Source organism: Chinchilla lanigera, unplaced genomic scaffold (assembly GCF_000276665.1).
Source record: "Chinchilla lanigera isolate Chin_1 unplaced genomic scaffold, ChiLan1.0 scaffold00098, whole genome shotgun sequence".
NCBI lineage: Eukaryota > Metazoa > Chordata > Mammalia > Rodentia > Chinchillidae > Chinchilla > Chinchilla lanigera.
Window position 1 is genome coordinate 42,594 of NW_004955499.1, and position 7,461 is coordinate 50,054.

The 7,461-nt window shown below is 42.0% G+C and overlaps 1 protein-coding gene across 1 annotated transcript in view; it reads right to left on the reverse strand.

The window, feature by feature from the left end:
- LOC102030443 (zinc finger protein 709-like) overlaps positions 1-7,461 on the reverse strand; it is a 30,078-nt gene that overhangs the window by 22,150 nt on the left and 467 nt on the right. The window lies entirely within an intron of this gene.

Genomic DNA, 7,461 nt, shown 5'->3' on the forward strand with positions numbered 1-7,461 from the left:
AAATATGACTACTTCAACCAAGAAACTAAATTTCAAGTTAAATTAATTTAAATTTAAGTAGTCATATGACCAATGGCTACCACAAAGACAGAGCAAGGTCGTGAGTTCGGTTCCCGGTACCAGAGAAAAACCAAAAAAAGACCAAAAAAAAAAAAAAAAAAAAAATTGAACAAGAAAAAAATAGGGATAATGGATATATTAGCTTTTGCACAAGCGTCTCACTATCTAGTGACCCGTGCTGGCCCTCAGTGCTTGACACTCTTCTACTAGCCTCAGAAAGGGCTGCATGACAGTCAGACCACTGCACCTTTGTAGAACAGGATATTTTCAAAGAAATAAAAAGTATAACAGAGTTATCATCTAATGAATTTTCGATGGTGGAAATATTGTCAGAAACGTAGAAAATTACAAACATGGCCACAAAAGATGGTGGAGAACAAAATGGTAGAAAGCAAGCACAGTGACAATCAAAAACTTTTGCTTCACAAACTCATACCCCAGTGGGTTTTCAAAGTGATTTACTGAAACTTTTCATACACGACTCAGGATGGCATTTTAATATGTTCCAATTTTCCAGGATGAATAAATTTATGATGTAGAAAAAACAGATACAAATATGACCATTATTGTATGAATGATATAGTATATAGTATAGCACAAGGACAATGCCTTCTCACTTGTCACTATAAAGCAAGAACATTACTGACATCTAGAAATGATCTCACACTCCACACAGCTTAAGAATTCTTTTAAAAATTATTGTATACTATTACCAATAAATTCCTTAAAAGTCTGCAACAAGTGCAAAGAGAAAAATCACACACAGAAATAAAATTGGGGAAGATGATTTGAATATGAAGAGAAACATGTACAGATGTGATGATGCAGTATGTTAGGAATTCCTTAAACTACATGCTTACTACAACATACTTATAAGTGAAGTAACTCTAAATTTAAGAAATATCTATGAGAATTCCTTCTGAAAAACAAAGGACACTGCTACATTTTTCAAACCTCAAATAAAAGAGTAAAGGAACAGAGGTATCCTTTCCCACTATTTGGAACATGCTCTACACTTACAGTCACTTACGCCTGAAACTCAGACAACAGATAGACACACTAAATTTGTAAGAAGTACCAAGGAATACACTTGCATTAAACAAACTGAGATTTGCTGGGGTTGGCAGTACAAATCAAATGTACAAATCATTCCTTTAGGGTGATAAATTGCTCATGCTGTTTGTCAGGTGAATCTGATTTTTGCATCACAATTATTTAAATGTGCACTCTGGGTAGACTCAGAAAATATACAAAATATGAAAAGTAAAAAATGTAAAAACGTACTATAGAATAAACATCAAGATAGCCTCAAAAATAAAATTGTAAAGCTGCAAATGTTAAAGTGACTTTGAAGATATTAAAAAAAACTTACCATTTCTCCTCAGGAAAGAAAATTATGAAATATGCAGAAGGAAAAAATTAGGGGAAAGCATGTTGATTTACTACAAGTGGCACTAAAATACCAAGAACAAAAAGATTTTATCAAAAACTTCCTAGCCGGCCATGGTGGTACACACCTGTAATCCCAGCACTCGGGAGGCTGAAGCAGAAGGATCACTGCGAGTTCGAGACCAGCCTGGGCTACAAAGTGAGCTCAAGGCCAGCCTGAACTGCAGAGTGAGACCCTGTCTCAAAAAGACCAAAAAAAAAATTCCTCCTCACAAATATGAAAATATGATAAAAGCAGATATTTTATATAAGGGCCTACATAGGAAATGAGAAAGTATGCACTGAAAGAAGGCAATGAAAGAGAAAAATGAAAAATGTAATAAAACTTTCCTAGGAATTCATGAAACTCATCAAATTAGAAAAACTCTACTGTTGGTTGCCTATGAGAAATAGCAACTACAGCCCACAGGTGGAAGTGTGCGCGGGTACATTAAATTTTACATATATGCATACTTTGCACCATCAAAGAGGTCACTGAGCTCTGAGCATCTAGGGCAGTTCTCAAATCTGCTTGTAGGGCACAAAAGAATGTGCTTACTGGCATTTTCACCAGGGACAGAAGTCTGCTCTCCCATAACTGTGGAAAGCCAAATATCATGTCATGGAGGCAAACAGTGGAGACCCTGTTGAGAATTACATGTACAGTGATAGAAGAAGTAAACTTGGAAAATACTATTGAGTGTAGTAATTAACGTGCAGGATGAACTCTTTAACATGCTCCAATCTGAGCACACTAAACATAAATGTACTGAGCTGTTTGGGCAGAGCACATGCCTGTGCCCATCACTCTCTAGGGTCTACACACAGTAGGAACACTGTGCATGGTGGTGTGCAGAGTCACAAGAGCGGAAAAAATATTCACATGCAAGAAGAGCACCGGTGAGCCTTAGGGCCAACATTTCATTCTTTTAAGGGTTTTCCTATGTGTTATGTGACACTGGTCAACATCCCTGACCTCTACCCAAGCTATAAATTTCACCCATGCTCTGCATCCTGAGTGTAACAAATCTGAGAAACATTCATGCATTTTCTGACGTGCACAGTCCGTAATGCTTCAAAACCCAGACGTAGCAGGTGCAGAAGACACATAAGCTCCTGAGTGACAAGGTAGCAGAAGGGGTAAATGAGGACCACAAGAGCTGCACCCAAACCCAAGCAGAAGGAATGACACCACCCAAAGCACTCTATCCTCACACACCCTCCCTGTCCTCAGCACCTGCACTACTTTTCAATGTCACTAGTGTGAGAAACTAGAACAGGTTCCAGTGCTTCATGGTCTAGGATGACGTCCACTGGGAAGTACAGAGCACAGAATGAGGAGGTCTTGACCTGAAGCTCTGTGCTTTGCATCAACTGACTCTCTCCACAGGTCACTTCCATGGGCTTTTCCTGGCTGCCAACATGGAAGTTCAGTCCTCAGAGTGTGGGAAGCCCAGGAGACACTTTCAGGGAATGCACCCTCTTGTCATTTATGAAACACATGACAAAGGCTCATGGCCATCTCTTTCCCTATGGAGATATAAACCACTAATAAGAGGAAAGCCTTTCAGAAGCGACAGTGCTGGACAGACTCGCCCTCAGCTCATTAAGGTGATGGAAGAGAAGCTGGGGTTACAGCAGTGAGGAACCGGTAGAGAAAGGCTGTTGTTGATCCGAGGGTAAAGCAGCTGGAAGGGTCCCCAAATCAGCATAACTCAGAGCTCGGAGGGCAGGTGCTTTCTCTATAGCCTCGCACACGCTTGCTGTCTTGTGTGAAACTCCTCAGCATTCTGTTTTCATTAAAAAGTGGCCTGCTACCCGCTTTCCATGGTGATGTAAGTCAGAGAATATGACCCGTGTGGGGGCCTCTTTACACGACCAAATAAAAACAAACTCAAAGCAAAACAAACACATCTCAAAACAAAAAACTCTAAAGTCTTATACCCTTTTCCAAACAGTACTCATACTGTTCTCCTAGTTGGTTTGCTCTGAAGAACCTGATCAATACAGCTTTTAAAACAGGAAGCAATCTGATGGATGTCTTCTAAAAAGGACTCCACACACAGTTGAAGAAATGAGTCTAAAGAGGATAACTGAGTTAAAAAGGGAAAATATTGTGATCAACCCAAAGTTGAAAGTAAAATGTATTGAAAATGCACAGAATACACCTGATTAATCAAATGTCATTGTCAAACCTTGCTTAACCCTGCTCAGCACATGTTCCTTCATCTGTATTTGGAGAAATTTATGTAACATATGGAAAAATTCATAATAGCATATTAAATAGCTCATGAACATTATGGAGTACAGTGCACGGTAAGCACTGGCTCTGCACCTGGGGTGTCCAGCTGCTGACAGAGCAGTGACTCATGACTGCAGTCCACCACGAGCAGGTACTGCACCATATAGTACTAGTGAGAGGAGTAAACACATTACAAAATGAAAGATTTCAGTGAATAAGTTTTCTCTTTTTCTTTAGTACTAAAGTTTTAGTCTGGAAATGGTGGCGCACGCCTGGAACCCCAGCCTGCAGGAGGCTGAGGCAGGAGGATCATTGCGAGTTTGAGCTGAGCTTGCAATACGTAAGTGAGCTGAAGGCCAGCCTGAACTGCACAACACCCTGTCTCAAAAAGACAAACTAACTAACTAACTACATAAATTAAATTAAATTAAATTAAAAAGTTTTAACTCAGGGCCTCAGGCATGTTGGACTGGAGGTACATCCATATATTTAATCCACATTGACACAGGTTTGGACTGGGGATTTAGCTCAGCGGCAAAGCGCCTGCTTGGCAAGCGCAAGATCATGAGTTCAATTCCTGGTACCGAAAGAAAAACAAAACAAAAAAAACCAAACAGATACAGGCTCATGCTCAATTGTCCAGGCTGTGCTTGGTGTTGCAATACTCCTGTCTCAATCCCAGGCAGCTGGGATTAAAGGTGTGCACGCCAGGCACCACTGATATTTACTCTCCCCAAGCTCTGAAATCTCAGTAAATCTTGATAATAAGAGAACTCCAACCTTGAAGTAGCTAAATGTCACATGCCTGTGTTCTCAGCAGTGAAAAAGTCCTCCCCAGCATGGGTAACTGAGTAAGTCCAAGTTTCAAAAATTAAGAAGGGAGAAACGGGCTATGTAAGTCAGAGCAAAATTCCTGTGTTCAGTCCCCAAACAACAAAAAACATCAAACAAACCTTGAAATCTTTGTATCCAAGAGAAACTCCTCCCCATTCTACTTTAATTCTACTTTAATGATGACGCCCACACTATTATTAAAACTACAAGACCAGTTTCCTCATTTCAATTTGGTCTCACAAATGATTAGGTGAACTGATCAGTAATAACAGAAGACATATCCACAGTATCTGTTACTAGGTTTCCCTACTCTCTTTAGGCCTGTGACCTCTGACCCTCTCAGGCCAAGGCAGCACACAATCCTTCAATTATTGTCACACCAAGAGCAATCTGACCTCAGGGGAAGGAGGTCACAGTTGTAGTTGCTGATTTCACTTGGATCCCACAAGCCCTGCTCCCCCATTTACTTTTTAATCCTCTTTGCTCTTCCTATTCAAAAATTTCTTTTATTCCTATTCTTTCATGTACCTGCAGACCCTCACACTGGGGATTTACCTCCGCTTCAGCACTTGTTTTATGGAGTCCACCTCAGTCAGTATTTCAATTTCAAATCAATGTGTAGAAACAGGGCAAGGACAAAGCAATGATTTCAGAGATGACAGCCTTTCCCCTTCCCACCACGGCCAGTATCACATGTCCCTGTCCATGCAGATGCCCCAGGTCAATGTGTTTCTCTGTTTGCGTTTAACACACAGCACTTTCAGAAAGTTGTCCTTAGCTGAGCAGGCTTCCCTTTATCCCTAATGCACACTGTCATCACGACATTGGTGGGAGTGGGGCCTCAGGATCTAACCCAACTGGCTTCACTAATGAGGTCATGTTTGCTAGGCGGACTATATTCTGTGATCTGGGAAGCCCTTTGTGACAAAGTTTTATGGCAGGTGAACAGGCACATACTAATTGTCTCAGATTTCCAAGAATGGTGTAACAAGCACAGGTACATTTTACAAAAGAAGGATCTTACAAAAATAGGGATTCTTATAAAAAAGGAGTAATTTTATTTCCTTTGACAGAAAAGACTACATTTCCACACTGGTAATATATTACCACCCCCACCATTTCCCTAAGCATTCTAAGCTCTCTGAAGGCCTCATTTAAATAGTCTGAATGTAAAAAATAGTTCATTGCATTACCTCATAACTAAGGTATCTAACCATGGAAAATAGCCTGAGTAGAATTGTGTAATAAACTATATGGTTGACAATGAAGATAAGAATACTTTGTGAAATATACATAGCAGACCAAGAAAGTACAGCCTTCCCCACTCTGAGATGCGGCCACTCCTTACCAAGCTCCCCAGTTTCCAGGAATTTCAAGTGCAAAATAACCACTTCTCTAAAATCCCATTTTCCTTTAAACCTTACACAGTAAGAAAATGTGTTTGAGAACCTGAGTTTCAAATGGTCATTTTATTTTTTTTGTTTTGTTTTTTTTTTTGGTTTTTCTCCGGTACCGGGAACTGAACTCACGACCTTGCACTTGCCAGGCAGGCGCTTTTGCCGCTGAGCTAAGTCCCCAGCCCTCAAATGGTCATTTTAAATACACAGAATGCCTTCTGATCAGTGGACATTAAATCATTGAGTACTGTGCTCTGCTGATCTGTACTTAGCTCTGTACCGAGCAGCCACATGGCCACCCACTCAGGATGCTTTCAAGAATCAGGCTGCTATTCATCTTCTCTCCAATGAAAACTCTACCAGTGTAGGGACAGCTGAGACCTCTAGGTAGGTCAGATAAGGGACTGGGCCCTCTACAAAGTACAGAAGACACGGTCTCTGTGTCATAGCAAACAGTCATGATGACAGCCTGCAGTTTCACACCCGTGTCTGTGTAGCTACAGCCTGCTCCTTTTTTTGTTTGTTTGTTTTTGTTTTTTCCGGTACCGGGAATCGAACTCATGACCTTGCGTTTGCCAGGCAGACGCTGTGCCACTGAGCTAAATCCCCAGCTCCCACAGCCTGCTCCTTTAAGCTCCCCTTCAACAAGTTCGGTTTCCCAAAACGAGCTGCTAAAGTAGTTGCTGGAAAGTGCCCCTACAGCCCACCAAGCCCAGCCCGCTAGCAACAAGTCCAATAACGAATTATGCAGTGACCCTTGGCGGGGGTGCAGATGGGACCCTCACCCTATAAAACACGACTGCACTTCAGTTTGTCTGTGACTCAACTCGGAGTGTCCGCACTCCTCTACCGGGTGTCTTTGTACCGCTTCTTAGAATATCTGCAGGGCAGTTTTGCTTAAAGTCTTCCCTGACTCGTCTTCCTCTTTCTAGGTCAGAGAGACAAGCCCAGCGAGGGTGAGTCTGGAGACTGAGACCCAGGTAACATTAACATCCCAGTTCGGTTCAGGAATTCACTCCAGTGTCACGAGAGCATGAGCTGTGTTTTATATCAGTCAGTAAGGATCTGACATAAATAACTAAGGTGATAACTTTTTCAGTTGCTGAGTGTGACACTCAGTTCACTGCCTGCTTGGGACGCACTGCCCGAGTCATGTCACGTGCAATATTGAGCATTTCTTTGGATTTTCGCGGCCCTTATCAACATTTTCACAGGGTTGACAACGTGGGACAATATTGGAAACTCAAGAATTCACTGAGTGGGAAAAGGCGGAGGTCTGAGGAGCGCGGGTGGGTGTGACATCCTGCATCGCAATGAGGGGAAGTATTGGAAACTCAGGAATTCACTGAGTAGCAAAAGGCGGAGGTCTGAGGAGCCGGGGTGTGACATCCTGCAGCGCAATGAAGGGAAGTATTGGAAACTCGGGAATTCACTGAGTAGGAAAAGGCGGAGGTCTGAGGAGCGCGGGTGGGTGTGACATCCTGCATCGCAATGAGGGGA